The following is a 21436-nucleotide window of genomic DNA, read 5'->3' as shown; positions in this document are numbered from 1 at the left end:
CCAGTGCTACTTTCAAAGCTTTCATTTGCCCTTTTTTTCTTTAAAATACCCAGCTTGTTTGAAGCCCATACCATAGGCCTACAATTCGCCCACTTCCACTTCCTTAGAGAGCACATATATCAATGTCCTGATCACTCCCCCACTTACCAATGACTTTTTCCTCAGCTCATCACCCTTCATGTCCTCATTATCTTCCATGCCCAGAAAATCACTCTCCCCCGTCTCCCTCCTTCCTACTTGCCTGGAACATCAAATCTGCTTCAACTCAACTCTGGCCATATTCTAGAAACTGAAGTTTGATAGAGAAAACCATTTATGTGTATGGTGTTAGGGAGCGTTCTAATTTCATTCTTTTACATGTAGCTGTCCAGTTTTCCCAGCACCACTTTTTGAAGAGGCTATCTTTTCTCCATTGTATATTCTTGCCTCCTTTATCAAAAATAAGGTGACCATATGTGCATGGGTTTATCTCTGGGCTTTCTATCCTGTTCCATTGATCTATATTTCTGTTTTTGTGCCAGTACCAGACTATCTAGATTACTGTAGCTTTGTAGTATAGTCAGGGAGCCTGATTCCTCCAGCTCCGTTTTTCTTTCTCAAGATTGCTTTGGCTCTTTGGGGTCTTTTGTGTTTCCATACAAATTGTGAAATTTTTTGTTCTAGTTCTGTGAAAAATGCCATTGGAGAGGGTGTGGAGAAAAGGGAACCCTCTTGCACTGTTGGAGGGAATGTAAATTGATACAGCCACTATGGAGAACAGTATGGAGGTTCCTTAAAAAACTAAAAATAGAACTACCATACCACCCAGCAATCCCACTACTGGGCATATACCCTGAGAAAACCAGAATTCAAAAACAGTCATGTACCCCAATATTCATTGCAGCTCTATTTACAATAGCCAGGACATGGAAGCAACCTAAGTGTCCATCGACAGATGAATGGATAAAGAAGATGTGGCACATATATACAATGGAATATTACTCAGCCATAAAAAGAAATGAAATTGAGTTATTTGTAGTGAGGTGGATGGACCTAGAGTCTGTCATACAGAGTGAAGTAAGTCAGAAAGAGAGAAACAAATACCATATGCTAACACATATATATGGAATCTGAAAAAGAAAAAAAGGTTATGAAGAACCTAGGGGCAGGACAGGAATAAAGATGCAGATCTACTAGAGAATGGACTTGAGGACAGGGGGAGGGGGAAGGGTAAGCTGGGACAAAGTGAGAGAGTGGCATGGACATGTATACACTACCAAATGTAAAATCAATAGCTAGTGGGAAGCAGCTGCATAGCACAGGGAGATCAGCTCCATGCTTTGTGATCATCTAGAGAGGTGGGATAGGGAGGGTGGGAGGGAGGGAGATGCAAGAGATATGGGGATATATGTATAGGTATAGCTGATTCACTTTGTTATAAAGCAGAAACTAAGACACACAAAAAAAAAAAAAGAAAAGAAAACTATTTAATACCTCTAATTAGTTCCACAATAAATTCATGACTCAGAGTCACAAACGGGTACCTGATACTTCCCGACATGTACTCTATTTACACTTCCCCAGTACATTGCTTTCCAACTCTCGTAGACAGCTATTACATACTTCCTCCTCTCTCTTCAAACATCACCTTAGCCCTTGACCCTACCTCATATTTTCCTGAGAAATAAGAAGCAATTTAAATGGTGTTCCCTTGACTTTCTGTTTATCTACTTTCTTCTGTACCTATTCTTTCTACCTTCCTTCCTGACATTACTTAGTTGTGTCTATTCTTCTAAAAAAAAAAAAAAGCCCACCTGCTCCACTGGGATCTCCTGATCCACATCCTCTCATTACCTTGAAGTTTTGCCTTCTCTCTCCTGCATCATCCATTTTTTCCACTCTTCTGAATCCATCTCATCTGATCTAGTTTACCTGGTCTTAAAAATCACCCTCCCTTGACCCAAAGTACCCTCTAATTTTCACCACATTTCTTTCTTTCTCTATACAGCAAAAACCTCAAAAGAGTAACTATACCTCCTGTCTCCACTTTCTTACCTCCCAATCTCAGCTTGATCACTCCAGTCAAGCTTCTGATTCTTCCATTTTCTAGTCAGGTCACCGATAACCTGATGCTGCCAAACCTAATGGTTAAGCCTAAGCCTCCATCTTACTGAGACTTTTAGCAATATGTAGCTTTATTGACCAACTCCTACTTCCTGAAACACTTTCCTCTCTTGGCCTTAGTGTCACCCACTCTCCTAATTTTCTTCTTACCTCACTGGACTTTTTTTTTTTTCACTCTTGATCTCCTCTGTTTCTACTCAATCTCTGAACTTTGGATTTCAGGAGAAAACTTGGATTTTCTCCTTTTCTCAACCTACATTTATTTCCCAGGTGATGTCACCTGAGTCTGGTTCCAGTCACTTCCACCAGCAGAGTATAGATCCCTGACTGGCCTCATAGTCTTTAAAGAGACAAGCAAGGATGATTCCAGGAAGAAATTAGGTTGCACTTAACCAAGCATACTCCCCACCAAAACCAGACAGGGTTCCAAGGTCACATCCTCAGGTTCATTCACATGCCCAGTTCTCCCCAAGTAATAGTCTTTCCACAGGACAGGACATCACACAGCCTTGTCCAGAGCTGTCTTTCTGTTTAATGTTCACGGTCCCACTCTGAAGTTCCGGAAGTCCCCCTTCCTTCCTCTCCCAAGTCCATTTCCTGTCACAGAATATTTCAAAGTGAAATCCAACACAACCACCTCTCATTTACACAGATCTCCTGACTCTGAATCCAGGATTTTTTCCATTATGTCAGGCTGCCCCTCAGACTCTTATTGATAAGTAAATTTCATTTTATGCTACCCTATATATGTCTTTTGCATGAGATTCTTATCCTCCACCCATCACCCCCCAAAATAACTGACCAGCCATACATGGCTCTATAAAATACTAGCAGGCAATGCACTGTGGCACAGAGTTTATTTTTCCAAACAAGTAAAACAAATGCTTGGCTTAAAAATAATAAACACATTATACTCAGGCATATAAGCAATGTTTTAAAACAATATTTGTTTTCTCCTGCTTTCCTTTGCAACAATCTATTAGTATGTCAGATTTCAAAACAAAAGCTAGTTTCCACAGGAAGGGAAAACAGATTAAGGCAGACAAGGAAGAAAGGAATAATGTTTGCAACATTTAGATTTGAAATCTTACATAGCCTTCTCAGAAACACTGATGTTTGTTGGCACTTTACTACTTTTAATTCTGAGCATGAAATTCAAACGTCTATGGAGACAAAACTATATAACTATGAACAAAACAAACAACACACTGGTCCCTTCCTGGTGTGAACTTTGGATAAATATGGCAACTCTTTCCAGTTGTGAGTATGTATCTCTCCTTCTCTAGCCACTTTAAAATAGGTTGGATTCTAAACTGTCAGGAAGGATTCAAGTGACGACTAAATTAAATTAAGGTATGAAGAAAGGTCTCATTTCATATTTCTCATAGCATGTTCGTTCTACTGACAATGCATTGGGTAATGATGTTTATGATAAAGTCTGTACTTTTGTTTGGGTTATGAATCATTTATTTTTCACTTTTAACAGGAACCAGACATTGCCTCATCACTGTCTTGTCTAAGAAGTATGTCTTGCAATGAATTTTGGTAAGGTCAATTTTTTTCCCCATTAGAGTAGTATGTGTGTTAAAAATTAAAAGATTACTAGATGATCTAAGTCAGTGGTTCTGGAACTATAAATCTGTGGCTAGTAAGTATTAACTCCTTTTTATCAGAAATTCTGAGACTACATAAGAAAGAAGTACGGGAGTAGTCAGATTCCTGAGACTTACTGACCATCATTGAACTAGGTACAGAGGAAGGGACCACAAAATAACTATGCTCTAACTTTGGGTACCTCAGAGGACATAGACGTAGATTATTCAATACCACATCTATTTGCTACTTGATCTTGGCATTTAAGGTATATGCTTGAGCCAAGAGTTAAGTTGATTACTGGACTATGATAAAGGCAGGCATGATCCTCAGTGGCCTAAATGTTTTAAGAGCTCTATTTCAATGTCAGCTCCACCTTGTACCAGCTACGTGACTCTAGGCAAATTGATTAATCCCTTAGCTTCAATTTTTTCTTCTGAAAATCAGATTGCTAATATGTAACCTCAGCGAAACTGTAGTTTGGACTTAATTATGTAAATGTACGTACAGTATCTGGTTCCCAATAAATGTTAGTTCCTTTCCCTTGCATAATTTTATATCAGGAATCAGTGGCAGATTCCATCATATCACAATTGCTTACGGATTCACTTGGGTATTCACAACAGTATTCACTTATATGTTGCCTCTTTAGAGACAAAAAGATTTCTGGGGCTTTGGAGCTAATGACGAGCTACCTCCATCTGATACCCATCATGGATAGAATGCACAGCTTACAAACGCCGTGGAGGCGGGTGGTGGCTGCAGGGTCTGGGGCGGGGGCGTGGAGCCAGGCCTGCAAGGGGCCGGGCAAGATGGCGGCCATGGAGACCAGTCAGCACCCCCGACCCTGGAATCACTGCCCACCGATCCCCTGCTCCTCATCTTATCCTTCTTGGACTACCGAGACCTAATCAATTGTTGCTATGTCAGTTAAAGACTTAGTCAGCTATCAAGTCATGATTCGCTGTGGAGAAGACATTGCAAAAACTACTGGCTGATACCTGAGGAAGAGAAAACACAGAAGAACCAGTGTTGGAAATCCCTCTTCACAGATACTTTTCTGATATAGGAAGATATATTGACCATTATGCTACTATTACAAAGGCCTGGGATGATCTCAAGAAATATTTGTAACCCAGATGGTTTTCTCTCTGAAAGAGAGTGCTTAAGAGGAAGACCTAGATGCTGCAGAAGCTCAGATGGGCTTCAAACTTCCAGATGATTATCGATGTTAACTATCATATCCACAATGGGCAGAAGTTAGTGGTTCCTGGGTTGTTGGGAAGCATGGTGCTGTCTAATCCTATCTTTCTGAGGATTTGTTAGACATCTATACAGCTGCTGGAGGCTTCCAGCAGAGACAGGGACTGAAATATTTTCTCCCTTTAACTTTTGGCATACATACTGGTTTGAGTCGGTACATAGCAGTGGAAGGGCTGAAACAAAAATGAAGTTTTCTACCGATCTTGGAGAGAGAGCAATGAGTGGTCCTGAAGAGAGATCTTAGTTCTCTGCCCAGGAATTGAACGTGGGTCGCCTGAGTTGAAAACCAGGAATCCTAGCCGCTAGACCACCAGGCACTAGAGGCTAGCAGCAAAGTGGCCCTGGCTCTTTCCCCTGTTTGAAAGCAAGAACATTTCAAGGAGGCAAAAATTGTAAAAACAGGTACAAAGTTTATTATTAGAGATACAGCATAACATGTGGGTGAGCACACAGAGAAGCAGTTTGCTTTTTTAAGTCAGAAGCAAGGCAGAAATACACACCCAGAGAGAAAGAGTATGGGCATCCTAAATGAGTAGCACAATAAAGAGGTGATTTAAATCACTTATATGGGACAGTCCTTCCGGGTTTTTGTTTACCTTTGGCCAATTTTCTTATTTCTCTCTTCACACCTGACCTGCCCTAGGACCCTCCCCAACATGCATGCACAACTTTTTGCTAAGATGGATCCCACCCCAGAGGCCTGTGGGGGATATGTCCACACTTATTATGGGGTGGCATCCCCTCCCTTTTTGACCCCCAAGGAGGCTTCCTGCTCACGTGCAGACAGGGAAGTTTTCCTTGATCCCAGGAGTGGTCATCTTATCTCTTTACTTCAGCAGAGCTCAGCTTCTGCCACTAGCTTTGTCCTTGGAGCGTCTTGCGTGAGAACAAAGCTTCAGTTTTACTCCACTTGACAAACACCAGCTGTCCAGCCCAAGGGCCCATCTATCTCCTACCTCACTACCAGATGTCTGACCAAATGGCTCAGAGTCCAGCTACTACTGACGTGTTTATCATAGGTGCTACTTTTACTGACTGGTTTACTTCTTATGTCAACAATGTCGTATCAGGTGGCTTCCCTATCATCAGAGACCAAATTTTCAGATATGTTTATGATCCGGAGTGTGTAGCAATGACTGAGGATATTACAGTTTCAGTTTCCACATCGTTTCTGCAGGAACTCGGCTCTGTATACCCACCCCACTATTTCTTCACATACCAAATCAGGACTGAAATGTCAAAAGACGCACTTCCTGAGAAGGCTTGTCAGTTAGACAGTCGCTACCGGAGAATAACAAATGCTAAAGGTGATGTGAAGGGACTTTCCTGGCGGTCCAGTGGTTAAGACTTCGCCTTCCAGTGCAGGGGGTGCAGGTTCGAACCCCGGTCAGGGAGCTAAGATCCCACATGCCTTGCAGCCAAAAAACCAAAAACATAAAACAGAAGCAGTAGTGTAACAAATTCAATAAAGACTTTTAAAATGGCCCACATCAAAAAAATCTTTAAAAAAATTAAAAAATAAAGGTAATGAGGAAGAAGTTCAAGGACCTGGAGTTGTTGGTAAATTTCCAATCATCAGTCCAGGCTGGGTATATGAATACACAAGTTGTATATTCATATATAACATCATGCTATATGAAAGGATATTATATCTTCCTTTTTTTTTTTTTTTTTACTTTAAAGACAAGATCTTTAATGTCACCTTTCCCTGATTCCATATGGCATGTCCGACACTCAGGGTGTCTATAGCTCGATTGGAAATGGGTCCTAATAAACATGAAGAGATGCAAGAGAAAGAAGAGGAGGAGGAGGAAGTAGACGATTATGACCATTTGGCAGATATGGATGAATCTGATGAAGAATACTAGGAGGAGAGATGGAGGAGAGTCTTTGATGCTCCCATTCAAAGATGCCACTGCTCTCGCCTTTTTTAAAGCAAGCCTCTGCTGATGGAAGCCCTGGGAGGAATCCAGCCTGTTGAACAAATTTCTCAATAATGTAAATCATCAAATTGTTCTCAGCTTATAGCAGGAAAACTAGCATGAAATATCGTGCCAGGCCCTGGGTTCTATGAGATACTACTTTAGGAATTGGATTGTTTGGGTTTGCTTTGTATTTTTGAGGTAGAGGAGGAAATGGGAATCTTTTTTTTCTCTAGGGGGAAAATAGTTCTCTAGAAATGTCTAGAACAGACACTTCTTTGTTTAAAAATATTTTATACTTATACAAATATGGAAATGGGAGAGAATTGTTTTGAATAAGGATTTAAAATGAGGCAGAAATACCTACACAAGGATAGAAAATATGTGACAATGATTCTGTGAAAAGACTTATAAGTTATTTAGAAATGAACAGAATTTGTAATTAGGCTAATCCATTTAGTGATCCCTATATATTTTGTACTCACAGGGAACTAATTGACTAAATAGCTTGAATGCTAGTTGTTTGTCCTTTCTTAGACAATCTGTCCTTGAATTAAGAGTTTTCATCACAACAACCTTGAATTTAAAGTCTGTTAGTATGACTTTGACCTTGAATTTAGTCTTCAACTCTACCAACCTTGAATTTAAAGTCTTCAACACTATGACCTTTATCATATTGTTCACAGATGCATCATTTTTGAAGTGTAGTGTGTAAAATTATGTATTGTGTTGTTGACTAACAAAAGAGTCTCCACAATGTCTCATGTAGTCTAAATTTGTAAACACTGCTTCTGTTTTGTTTCCCCTTGAAATACTTGACTGTCTAACTTTGTGATAATGTTAAAATTAAGTATGTTTTCCTGAAACATGAATTTTTTTGTAATTATATAAATGAGAGCTTCGAATGAAATCCTCCAAGTCTCAATACTCACATTTTGAAAACAAATTTTGGTTCCAATCCTGTATTTTGTGTAATTGCCTATTTCCCATAAACTAATATTAATAAGCAAAAAAAAATGCTATTGAGCTAAAATAATAAAAATATTAAGGCCTTTATAATAGAAAGGAATGCCTGTGGGCCCAGCTAGAATTTTTAACTAGATTTAGCCAGTTTATAGCACCCATTGAGCTCACTAAAAGTGAACTTCAGAAAAAAGGGAAGGAAGTGGTTATCTCAACTGAAAAAAAAAACAATGATGATGAAAATGCAGAAGAAAATAAGATGAGATCAGAGCAAACACAAATTCTATCAGAATGTTCCTCTGGCTTCACTGATATGTACGCTGTGGATGCCACACTAGTTAGAACAATGGTATTTCCAACTCAGCCTCCTGGCCCTGAGCGTGACTGCTCTCACTGACATGAATGTGGAAGGACGGGAATAAGAAACCAATCCAGTGAGGTCTTGGCTTCAGTAATACACAAAAAATCAGTTCTGGAAGGTTTAAATATTTAATTATATCAATACAAAATTACTGGAAGATAATACCAAAGACAATTTTTTCAAGTTGTAGCTAGATTTGGCTACATACAATTTTAAATTGTACTTATACCAACAAAATCAAAATTAAAGACAAATGGCAAACTGAACAAAAGCTTGGTAACATGCATGACAGTCAAGGAGTCACTGACACTAAAATATAAAGCACACGTACAAATAAATAGGAAAAACTGATTACAGTAATGGAAAAGCAGACAAAGGAAATAAGTAGGAAATTCACAAAAGAGAAAATTTAAAGGGCCAATATTTATTTTTTAAAAGTCAAACCTCATTATTACTCAAATAAGTGCAAATTAAAGCACTTAGATAACTTTGTACCTATCAAAATCACTAAATAAAATGTTAATGTTAATGCCCAGAACAGACAACAGTATGATACAAACAGCAACAATATTTTGGGAGGGAGAGGGGAGTTTAGCAAATTTATTAAAAAGCTAAAAATGATGAATCTTTTGACTCAACAAATCTACTTTTTGTAATATATTCTAATAAAATAATCATGATTGTACACAAAATTTTATCCATAAAAATGTTCAAAATGACAATATTTATAATATAAAATATTGAAAACAAGTGCCCCAAAATAGAGGATTGCTAATTAAATTATGTTACCTTCATACAACAAAGCTGTATGCAACCATCAAAAATGATGCTGTGGAAGAATATTTAATAACATAGGAATATGTTAATAATTGACTGTTAAGTGAAAAAAAAGCTAAGAAACAGTAGGGATAGCATTTTTCCATAAAAGGAGGAAGGGAAGGGAAGGGAAGGGAAGGGAAGGGAAGGGAAGGGAAGAGGAAACACCATTATATTAATAGCAGTTTACTCGGGATAGTAGAAATTTGGGTGATTTTTTTCCCTAGCTTTATTGAAATATATTTGACATAGAACATCATGTAAGTTTAAGGTATACAAGGTGATGATCTTATACAAATATACATTGTAAAACTATTATCACAAAAAGGTTAGTTAACATACCCATCACCTCACATAGTTACGTGTGTGTGTGTGTGTGTGTGTGTGTGTGTGTGTGTTTTGAGAACATTTAAGCTCTACTCTCTTAACAACTTTCAAGTACACAATACAGTATTATTAACTATAGTCACCATGCTGTACATTACATCCTCAGGACTTATTCATCTTATAACTAAAAGTTTGTACCCTTTGACAAACATCTCCCTTTATCCTCCACCCCCCAGTCCCTGGCAACCACCAATCTTCTGTTTCTATAAGTTTGGTTTTATTAGATTCTACATATAAGTGAGATCGTACAGTATTTTTCTTTCTCTGTCTAACTTACTTCACTTAGCATAATACCCTCAAGGTTCATCCCTGTTGTCACAAATGGCAGGATTTCCTTCTTTTAATGGCTGAATAATATTCAAATATATATATATAATATTATATATTATTATAAGTATTATATATAATAATATTCCATTATATATAGTGATTTTTTAAAGTTTTGTTTTCCCTCTTAATATTATCTGTATTTATTACAATGCGTATGTATAACTATAGTAATTTTGAAGCTATTTTAAAGGAAAAATATACTGTCCAAATATTCTAATCAATTAAAAAAGAATAACTAGAAGAAAAAGGTTAGAGTCTGTAAAATATAGACCACTCCCTGACAAACATGTAGAGAAAAATCTTAAGCATGTTTTTGTGAAAAATTGGACTGTGATTAATAATAATTAATAGAAAATTGCAATGTGACTTTGTACCTCTTCCTTCCTTTCCCATTCCCTCTCTGCCGCATCAAGCGATGGAATCTTCACCCCCCGAAATTTTGCTGGATTTTCTTTGGCCAGGAGAATGCAACCAAAGTAACATCATGCCAGCTCTGAACCAGGTCTCACAAGGCCTTGTGTGCTGCCATTCTCCTCATCTTGGAACCCTGCTAGTCACCATATGAGCAAGTGTAGACCAGCTTGCTAGAAAATAAGAGACCATTTAAGTCATCACAGCTGAAGTCATTCTAGATCAGTCAACCTACTGAGTCCAGATATATAAGAGAGTCAAGCCAAGTTCAACCAACTCTCCCATAGTCTCTTGAGAAATAATATGTGGTTATTGTTTTAGACATTAAGTTTTGAGTGGTTTGTTAACATGGCAATAGTCATATGATACAGTATTATTTTTTCTTTTATAAATGCAAAAATTGAGGCTCAAAGAAGTATTTTACCCAAAAGCATCAAGTTTGTAAGTCAAACTGGGAAGTCAAACCCAACCTATTTCATTTCAAAGCCCAGCCTCCTAACACTCTACCATACATATAACATTCAGATATTAGAATAATCTTCTCACTGACCTCTGCAATAAACCGGCTACATGTGAAGTACAGTATTTAATTCTACACATACTTAAAATAAATCCAGAAGAAAGTAAAAATAATTTTATAGTGTCTATAAGAAAAACATGAGAAAGAAGAGTTTGCTTAGGTTGGAAAAGATAAAACTCATGAAGGACATAAAGAGAAGGGTAAATTATTTTCTCTTGCTCCTGTCTCATCTACTCTTATTCCTTTAGGCAACAAGCTCCCCACCACCATCCATGGAAAGATACATCTAGCCCCTCACGCCTATCATTGGATTTAGATGCTGAACTCTCAGTCCTCATGGTGTTTATCACGAGAGGGTCTTCTTGACCTTCACAGGCTCATAGGCTCACTTTGAGCTTCTAGATAGCCCTTCTCAAGACCATCTCTGCCTCTGACCACACTGTCTTCAGCTGGATTTTTTTTCTTAAATCCCTTTCCAGTTAACATGCTTACCACCTAGACTTGGCCTCTGAAACTTGCCTCTTCCCTCTACAATGATGGAATAAGGAAGCCCCTTCATATCACAAACACATGCACATTTTCTTACCTGGCCTTGCTACAGAAATAATGGCTAAAAAGACAATTTAATCGGATTTTATCTTAATAAAAGGGAGCTATGTCTAACAATTAGATTTGTCAAATAAAATCATTGGCCCTCCATGATACGATGAAGACCCAATCCCAGGAATCGTGGTATGTTGCATAAGAGAACCCTTATTGTGATAACTTGGGTAATACAAGTTGCTGAAGCAAATAAATACCAAACTTTTAGTAGCCTTGAACAATATAATATTATGTCTCACTCCTGTATTAATCAATGACAGTGTTTCTAGTCAACTGGTAGCTTTCCTTGAAGTGGTGATTCAAGGACCAAGTCCTGTCTTGTGCCTCTACCAACACCATCCTCAGAAACATACAGGGTTTTTTGTTTTGTATGTTTTTTTGTTTTTTGTTTTTGTAAATCCAGCCAGAGATGAGGGAGGAAAGAGAAGATGGGAAAAGCACCTGCTTCTTAACCACCTCAGCCAACAAGTTATGTGCGCCAGATTCCAACAGTGAAAGCTAGTCATATGTCTCCACTGAAATGTAAGAAGAATTGGGAAATGCAGTCCTTGGTCACTTCCAAGAAGCCACCGCCCAGTAACTACTCCTCACTCTGAAAGGGGAATGAAAATGTTCAAAAGAGCCGGTCATCGCTACTGTCATAGGATAATAAAATAAATGGGCTTTAAGTTCTGTTTTAACTCCACTTTTCAAGGCTCTCAACTTTCATAAAGGTTTAGCCCAAGAAACATCCACTTGCATTTAACTGCAAACTCTTCAAATTTCTAGTTTGAACACACTGATCACAAGCTTTTATACTAGACTCTAAGGACTTGGAGGGGAAGAATGGAGTCCTCTAAAATTTGTATGCCCAGAGCACTCTCTCCTACATACTGTAGCTGCCCAACGAATATTTGTTGAGTAAATGAATATTAGGTTATCCAGGTTTACCTATACAAAATGAACCTGAATTCATCCTTGAATTCAATGTCAGTGATGTTTGTTTCTCAAGATAAATTTCTACACCTATCTGCCCGTACCACATTAAGCTAGTGACGGTTCTGTGAGCATGTATTATTATGGTCCTTCATACACTTTCAGATACAGCTTCCATTGCCTAGATTACTCTATCCCCATATTCATCTGGAAAATGCCTTCCCTCCCTCAAGAGTTGGCTCAAGAATGACCACCTGTCCTCCACATCTTACCCAATTCTTCCAGCAGACTTAAGTAGTTCATCCCCAGTGCTTCCATTATACCAATTATAATTCTTTCTAATTTATTAGAGTTATCTATTTTCTGTCTCTCCATTAGATTATAAACCATTTAAAGGTAGAAATCATGGCTTTTCATCTTTATGTTACAAACATCTTGACCACTGTCTATCAGAGATGCTCAATTAATATTTGTTAAACAAATTATCATTGCTTTGATTTATTCCATGCCAAAATAAAAACCATAATGGCATTTGAAGAATGATATGCCTTCCCCTCTCACTCCCTTTCCCCCAGACACAAAGCGGTCTGATTTGTGGAAAGAAAGCAGAGTAGACATTGAGAGGAGAAAATCTTCAATATGATATTTAAGTCGAAAGCTTCTAATTCCATTCATATTACGATATGTACATCTCTAAACACAAGAATACATTCTCTGTTGCATTACATTATAGTTTCATGCTGACTTGGATCCCTAACTGGGTATTAACCAGTATTTTGTCTGTGTGACAATCACTTCAGCAGAAGTATTTTTAGTATTTTGTACTTGTGCTACAATAATTATAAGGCTGAAAGACTCATTTGCCTTCAAACTGAAGTCTTTAATTTTTCAGATATTATAAGAGGAGACAGGAAAAAGAAAAACTAACATTAACCAGAAGCCTGTGGGGTCCTTGATGCTTTACTTACTTTACTCATCAAAATCTTACATCAACCTAGTAAGAGATGAGCATTATTATCACCATTTAGACATTAGCAATCTAAGCTTTAGAAAGTTTAACATTGTTCAAGCCAGGATTCAAATTCAGATGCATCAGGCTCCGTGGTAGGCTGACTGGTGCCCTCTCCTCCACCCACCCCCACCTCCACCAAGATGTCCACGTCCAATTCCCCAGAGCATTATATGGCAAAAGCAACTTTGCAGATGTGATTAAGGATCATGAGATGGGGAGATTATTCCGGATTACCAGTGGGCCCTAAATGTAATCAGAGTCCTTGTAGTAGGAAGGCAGCGAGAATTTGTCTACAGTAGAGGAAAAGGCAGGGTAACCCTGAAAGCAGAGTTTGAAGTGATGCATCCAGGGACTGCTTGGGTACTCTAGAAGTGGAAGTGATAAGGAACAGATCCTCCCTGAAGCCTCCAGAAAGAAACAGGACTGCTAACACCTAGATTTTAGCCTCTTAAGACTTCTTTTGATCTTCTGAACTCTAGAACACCAGAAAATAAATTTTCAGAGTTTTACCTTTGTGGAATTTGTTGCTGCAGCAACAGGAAACGAACACAGGCTCCAAACTTTGAGAAAGCCTACATAAATCAATTCAGTGCATCTGACAGTACATTCTTAAGATGGAGTACTTAAACACCTCCCCATCAGGAAAAGCCAACCACTGGAGAAGTGTCAGACCAGATAGGGGCCTTCCAGATATGAACACCCTCCAAGAACACTAGAGCCATCACCATGACTATTCCACAGCAAAATGTGGAAATCTTTAGACAAGTACTCCAGCAGATCTTCCCAGCTTGGAGGAAGGAATAGTGCGACAGCCAGCCACTCAGGTAGCCAAGCCATAAAATCTTGTAGAGCTAAATCGAAACTCTGAACTGAACCCACAAGCCTGAGGTGGCCACACAAACCTCAGAAGAACTACTTGTACTTTTAGTAACAAAATATTTTTAAACAAGGGCCATAGTACATTTCCAGCTCTTGGGGCAAAACCTTGCATATATCCTATAGTAGCCCAAGGCTGGAATTTACCAGAGAATAAGTCAGAAAAAAAAAGCTTGCAAACTCTGTACTTAGCCCAGATGGAAAAACAAGCTACTGGCCTTGAGGCAGTACAAACTCCAGACCTCATGCCAGCAGTAGTCTCCTCCAGGATTACATTTGGCATAAGAATGGGAATTGTAGTAGTTTGAATTATGCATATTTTCCAATGAAAAATAAGTACTACCATGAAGTGAAAGAGAGTTTGTTTATCTCTTCTCTTGTTCATTGAGACCATTCTCACTGACTCTCAAGGCTGCTGTCCAGCGTCACCCTCTCAGGGGAAGTGTCCTGAGCAGGAAACGATCGGCAAGGCCAAGAGGGAATAGAACCTTCTGAATAAAATTAGCTTTTGTTTTCCTGCCCTGCTTTGATCTTGATAGATATTTCAGCATGAAAAATTTTCAGTATTAGTTTTCTGAAATATTCAAAAAGGTAAGGCTCAGAGGTAAAACAATAATAATAAGGTTGCCTGTTTGGTAAGGGAAGTTTCCCGGGTGAAAGTGGACAATAATCTGATTGAGGACAAAATATGAATATAATGAAAACGCTGATCAAAATCTACAGGGATTTTAACAGCAAAGATTGAAAGTAGTGCAAATATTTTCTAGAAATCCTTAACAAAAAAGCTATTCTCAAATTTTAAAATTCCATTTATTCCCTCATCAATCTCCCTGAATCTCTGACATTGTGGGTGTAAGAATTGTCAGAAGTCCCGTGAACCACACCTTAATGCCTTAAATGATCTTGACAATGGCGTTTATTTCAGATCAGCTATATCAGGAAATGTCTCCCTACCATTCATTAAAATCAAATCAATAGGTAGTAACTGACCACCAATATTTGTAAAATGCTGTGGGAGATACAACAGTCAAATCAGTGTCCTCTCAGGGTTTACAATCTATGAGAGAGAAAGGACAAACATATATAAGATGTTAAATAAATAACAAAGTTTTAGATATGGGTCAAAATAGAAACCCATCACAAAGTAGCACATGATCAGTCAACAAATGATTCTATAGGAATGGCCACCATGGGGGTTTAAAGCAGAAGATCATATTAAAACTGCAAGCCTAGAAGGAGACTAGGGAATTCCGTTGTTTCTATCATGTTACAGAGTGGCTAGAACCCAGTAAGTAACTGGTATGAAGGAGAGGGACGCAGGTACTAGAGTCATACAATCCAAATGTCAAACCCCAGTTCCACCACTTGCCAGGCATCAGATCTTGGAAATTATTTAAACAGTCCGAGCCTGCTTATCTTCCTCTGTAAAATATCAAACCTACCTCCCAAGATTGCACTGCGGGTAAAGTAAGAAATGTATGTAAAGTTCTCGGCAGAAGGTAGATGCTCAATAAGTATGAAAACCTTTCCTGTGGTAGTGATTATTTAGTCTTCAATAAAGTTTTTTCTGAGATTGTCATGACAGCCTCTTATTCTCCACAAACCTAAACATTCCTTTTATTTCAGAGGTCCCCTGCCCTGGCAGTGTCATAGTTTTCCTGTGACTGCCCAATAAGCTATGGGTTTCCAGTTTGATCCTCATGGATGCCATAGAGAAAGTGTCTCTCCCCTCAGAAACATTTTTTTAACTCCTGCCATTGCCACAGAACACAGAGAACCTACACATTTCCTCAATTCTGTCATGTGCATTTTATACGTATTAATTCTTCTGAAATAGGAATGTGGTTTATAACTGACATTCAAGGAAACTTGCCAGGAATAACTTTTTAATGAAATGTTGCTATTACTATAGTGGCTTGTTTTACAGTTAATGGCATCTTGGCATAAAGGAAACATAGTCATGGCATTGGAGAGAATGAAGCTTCCATAGAAAGGAAAGGTGGGCTCAAGTTAAGAGGCAAAAAGCCATGGACTAAATGCCACAGAACTGTACACTTAGAAATTGTTAAAATGGTAAATGTTATGGTATATGTATTTTACTAAAATAAAAAATTTAAGCCACAGAATATGTAACCATCTCCTGGATTAACAAGTCAGTATTGTGCAAGGGAACCAGTATTGTACCAGGTGTATTAGAAAACAAGCAAAGCCTTCCATAGAAACCAACTGATTCTCTGTCCTCCAAGCCTGTTCTTTGAAGAAGAGCATATGCATACCCTAAGACATTATTACAGTAGTCACCCATGCTCTATAGCAAGACGTGGTCATTCCTACAAGGCTGGATCTAGATAAGAGTGAACACAAACCCACACGAAATGATGGTAAAAACTCATCTCTTAGTCCTACCAGTCAAAGGTTGTCACCAGTTCACTTAGCGCAGAATACCTACAGAATGGTGTTGGAACCCACCATGGATTCTTCAGAGTGCTCTAGTGCTTTGAGCATGGCTCTCTGGAGCAGAGTTAATCAGGACAACAGATAAATCCTTGTAGAAAGCCAAGCCACCCCATTCACTCAGCCCTGATATTGTTTCCAAAAAGTGATACAGGTCCTGGTAGTTCAGTATTCCACGACTGGTGCTGCTAGGTCAGAAATGACCCAAACAGGTGGTTAATCCCTCCATGCCTCACTTAGCATATGGCACCATATGAAATGTTCCAGATTAGACACTGCTTAGAAAACCTGACACTCAAAGGGGCCAATGACCAAGTCAGTCTTTGTAAGGCGAAATTTTGTTGTTGCAGGTATTCACAGCCTCCAGCTCTTACTCTGACCTTGTTCACAAAACACTGGGCAAGCACAGGTATAGCTGGAGACGAGGTTGAGTGACATCCATAGAGCAGCTCACCATGTCCACCCTTTTATGGAGAGTCGCCTTTGGAGTAGATGCTCTTTGGATAGCATTCATGTGGGGCACAAGTTCAAGAGCATCATCCACCTGACTCTTCCTAAACCTCCTTGCCATCAGTCCTCAGGTCTTCTCTCCTTCCAGGCAAAATGGATCACAAGGTGGACTGCTCAAAGTGCTGCCCGTGGGGAGGATTTCCCACATCCAACCTCCAGGGCATGTGGCTCTGCTGGCACCTCAGCAGTCCATGTCCAGCTGGCGTCAGCAGAGCCATCTGTAAACTAGACTCATGCTTTTCCCCTTTACCTGAATGAAGCTAACACCCCATGAAGTCACAGGTGTGGGTGCTACAAGCATAATGGCAAAGACAATGAGGGCAACTGAAATGTCCAGAAATGGGGGTTGGTTAAATAAAGTATGGTATATAAAATGAAATAATATACATCCATTTTAAATAATGCTATAAATACTCAATGAGATAATTTTCTTTCTAATAGGTACAGGATTGGTTTTTTGTTTTTTGTTTTTGCTATAAGGTTGAGTGTGAATATACATGTTAGGAAACTAATTATTCATGGTATACAATTTAAAATATGCAAAAAAAAGACAAGTAACAGCTCATAATTTTACATCTTACACACAAAACTCTCATTAAGTATAGAGACTAACCTACTGGAGACTTTGGAATGGTCTCCTGCCTCACAAAATCTGCCCTAGTGGTCAGAAATTATATACTTAGAAATTCATTTTGCAGAGTCTTAAAGGCTTTTCTCAGTCTTCAGCAGTCTCATTAAAAAAGTAAATCCTTTTCCTTTAAACCTGCTAACATCCCGAGGGTGTGAGGATGGGCTGCACTGTTGGGGGGAAGATTTCAGGGAAGGAAGGAGAGAGAGTGTGGGTAGGAGCAGAAATCTTATTGAAGGACAAATTTAATCAAACTTCAAACACAAAAGCGTTTCCACAAACTACTGTTTACTGCTGTTGAAGTCTTCTTTGTGTTCATGTTTAAGGCAAAATGATGACAAATAAAAATATCAAAGTTATGAACTATACCACACTAGAATCAGAAGTAAGAACAAAAAGGGAAAAGTTAAACACTTTGGTGGAGGGCAGGAGGCAGGAATGTGTTCTGCTTTACTGAACTGGGGCCAGAGTGTTTTGTTTTGATTGTTCTCCATACTTCCTTCCTCAATTGTACCACATCCCTTACACTTAAAGCAGAAATTTCTGATAAAAATGTTGCAGCATCTACAAGGTCAAAAGAAGGTTCTTGAAGGACAGCCATCTCAACCATTGACCATGAAGCAATCACCACAGCCTTGTGCCCCCAGCCCAGAGAGCCTCACTATCCTGGAATGAGGTACCAAGGAAGAAACAAAACTCCACCGTTCTTTCTGTAAACCCAGTCAGAAGGGTTAGCTCTGGGCAGAGCTGGGAGGGAAAGGACTTGATGATCTGTGCCTTTGCATCTTCTCCTTCACTACCCCTTTCCTGGAACCCTTCTCCAAAATCCACATCCCACATCCATAGTCTATCAATAGTATCCCAGTGATCTATTGCATTTTTATTTTATCATGAGCTTGTTGAACTAAAAAAAAAAGGCTTCAAGACTTGCCTGACCCTGGGACTTCCCTGGTGTTGCAGTGGTTAAGAATCTGCCTGCCAATGCAGGGGATACAGGTTTGAGCCCTGGTCCAGGAAGATCCCATAAGCTGCGGAGCAACTAAGCCCATGTGTCACAACTACTGAGCCTGTGGTCTAGAGCCTGCAAGCCACAAATACTGAGTCCACATGCCACAACTACTGAAGCCTGAGTGCTCTACGGCCCACATGCCGCAACTACTGAGCCCGTGTGCTGTAACTACTGAAGCCCATGCGCCTAGAGCCCGTGCTCTGCAACAAGAAAAGCCACCTCAATGAGAAGCCTGTGCACCACAACGAAGAGTAGCCCCCACTTGCCACAACTAGAGAAAGCCTGCGTGCAGCAACAAAGACCCAATGCAGCCAAAAAAAAAAAAGACTTGCCTGACGCTGGGACAAAGACGCCTGGCCCCAGGACTGCATGCCAGCCATGAGGCAATGCGAGTTTTTAGATCTGCTTGCCTTACTAGTTCTTTCCTTTTGTAAATGTAATTCTTTTTTCCCCCCAGATTTATTGAATTATAATTGACAAATAAAATTTTAAGATATTAAAAAAGAGACTTCCATACAAATTGTTAATGATATAAATTCAGACCTGTGGAGAAAGATATTTAAGATGGAAGACCCTCTCAAGAGGGTGACTTCAAAGTTCCCAGCACTCTTATCCCTCCACTGCCCCTCACAAACTGAGACCCTCAGTGACCTGTCAGTGAAGGCTCTTCCTCTAACTCAGGCTTCACCAGAGAGTACTTGAGGCAGTATATCCTGCTTCAGGACCACCTGAAGACCATCCTACCTGTATTCATCTGCCAGAGCCGTATTGCAGAACACCACAGCCTGGGTGACTTACACAGAAATTAATTCTCTCACAGTTCTGGGAGCTGGAAGTCCAACACTTGGCAGGTTTGTTTTCTTGAGATCTTGGCTTCCAGATAGTCACCTTCTCATTGTGTCCTCACATGGTCATCTCTCCATCCTAACTTCCTCTTATAAAAACACCAGTCATATTGCATTAGGGCTCACTCATATGACTTCATTTTGCCTTAATTACCTCTTTAAAGGCTCTTTATCCAAATACAGTTACATTTTGAGGTTAGGGCTTCAATATATGAATTTTGAAAGCACACAGTTCAACCCGTCACACTCTCCTCCCATCTTCAGAAAGAAATTTCAAAAAGCCACAGAATGTTCTTCGATTTAGCTAGGAATGTTAAATCAGGCTTCCTTTAAAGGGAAAAGCCCAGCAGCTCAGGGATGGAAGAGATGTTTCTAAAAGGAGAAACCTGTTGGAGAGTTCCCTGCTGGCTCAGCTCCAGGAGGAGGACCTGAGATAAAAAAGAAAAGAAAAAGAAACTATCCTGACCATGAACTTGCCATGCACTACCCAAAGGGAGCTGAGGCATCTCCTTCGTTGTCACCAGATGGTGCAGGATGGGAGCGAGCACCATCCAGTCAGATGCATTAGGGGACTTTGGACAGTAAACCATGAGTGAGACAGGCTGGGATCACCCAGGCTTGACGAGTCAACAGAGTGAGCTGTCTGCTGCTCTCCCACATCCAGCAAGAACATACGGCACTACTTTGGGGCTGTTTGTCATCAAAGGCAACCACACCATTCTTTTTTCCTTCTGTTTACTTTCAGTAACAGTAACAATACCCCATATTGAACTCTTACTGAATAGCAGGCATTGGGTTAATTGCTTTGTATACATTTTCCCACTTAACCCTTACGTTATTTTCTCTATTTTAAATAGGAAGAAACTATCCAAGGTCACACAGCTAGTAAGAGGAAGAGATGGTAGTTGAACTAAGAACTCTGACACCAGAGCCCTTAGCTACTTCTCTTCATCAAGCCACCTTCAGGAGGCAATAGGATTTGGGTAGAATAGCATAGTTGGAAGGAAACACAAGGAACAGTCACAAAAGCCAGTGTTCAAATCCTAGTTCAATGACCATCGGCAAGCTATTTAATCTCTCTATACTCAGTTGTCTCCTATACAACCTGGGGATAATTTACAAAAAAGTCCAATCAAAGTAACTCATAAGTAGCACCTATCATTATTATCATTATATTATTATTATTTTCTCCCTCAGCTCTATTGCTACATTGTTTTACATGATCAAACATGTAAAAATATGAACCAATGAAATTGCACTAGTACTTAAAAATAGTAATGACTTCCATTGCAAGTTTACATTAATCAGTACTACTAATTTGAAGTTATCCTTTTAGCTCATTTTTCAGCAAAGGTGAAATTTAGATGGACCCTTCTTTTTCAGCCCCTTTTAAAATCTACTTCTGATTGCTTATTAGCATTGCATTTTCATTATCCCTACAGCATCTCAATCCCTTAGGAAGACTCAGTGAATCATTTAAAATTCATGTTTAATTTATTATACATGCCTATAGCAACTTTTTCATGGAGTGATCCTTGTTAAAGTTCCCAAGGCCTAGAGGCACAGGTGACTCCATTAAAAATGTATTTCTCCATTTTCTTGAGGGATTCTTTTTAAAAGTGCTGGAATGGGCATATTCATAGTTAATTGACAGGAGATGACATGCTATTCTACTCACCACATTTGAAGAAACATTCCTTTTTATCTGATAATTAGCTGTGTGCCAATACTTTCCATTTCCTGCTTTTTGGATTGTAATTAAAGCATATGATATAAAACAGTGTAACTGATTCAACTATTTTCTGGGAAATGGTTTAAAGAAGCATTACAAAGGTGAATCAGGAGTGGGAGAAAGAGACGAGGAGTGGTGGATATATGCTTCCAAGTAGAGCCTCGGAAAGTTAAATGATAGTGA

At 39.2% G+C, this 21436-nt stretch overlaps 1 pseudogene; it reads left to right on the top strand.

Annotated features, from left to right (window-relative positions):
- The first annotated feature begins 4508 nt into the window (after positions 1 to 4508).
- LOC116765081 lies at positions 4509 to 6893 on the top strand (annotated as a pseudogene).
- The last annotated feature ends 14543 nt before the right edge of the window (positions 6894 to 21436 follow it).

Source organism: Phocoena sinus, chromosome 1 (genome assembly GCF_008692025.1).
Source record: "Phocoena sinus isolate mPhoSin1 chromosome 1, mPhoSin1.pri, whole genome shotgun sequence".
NCBI classification, from domain to species: Eukaryota; Metazoa; Chordata; class Mammalia; order Artiodactyla; family Phocoenidae; genus Phocoena; species Phocoena sinus.
The sequence above is the reverse complement of the archived record's forward strand: the minus strand, read 5'-3'. Positions and strand labels throughout refer to the sequence as shown.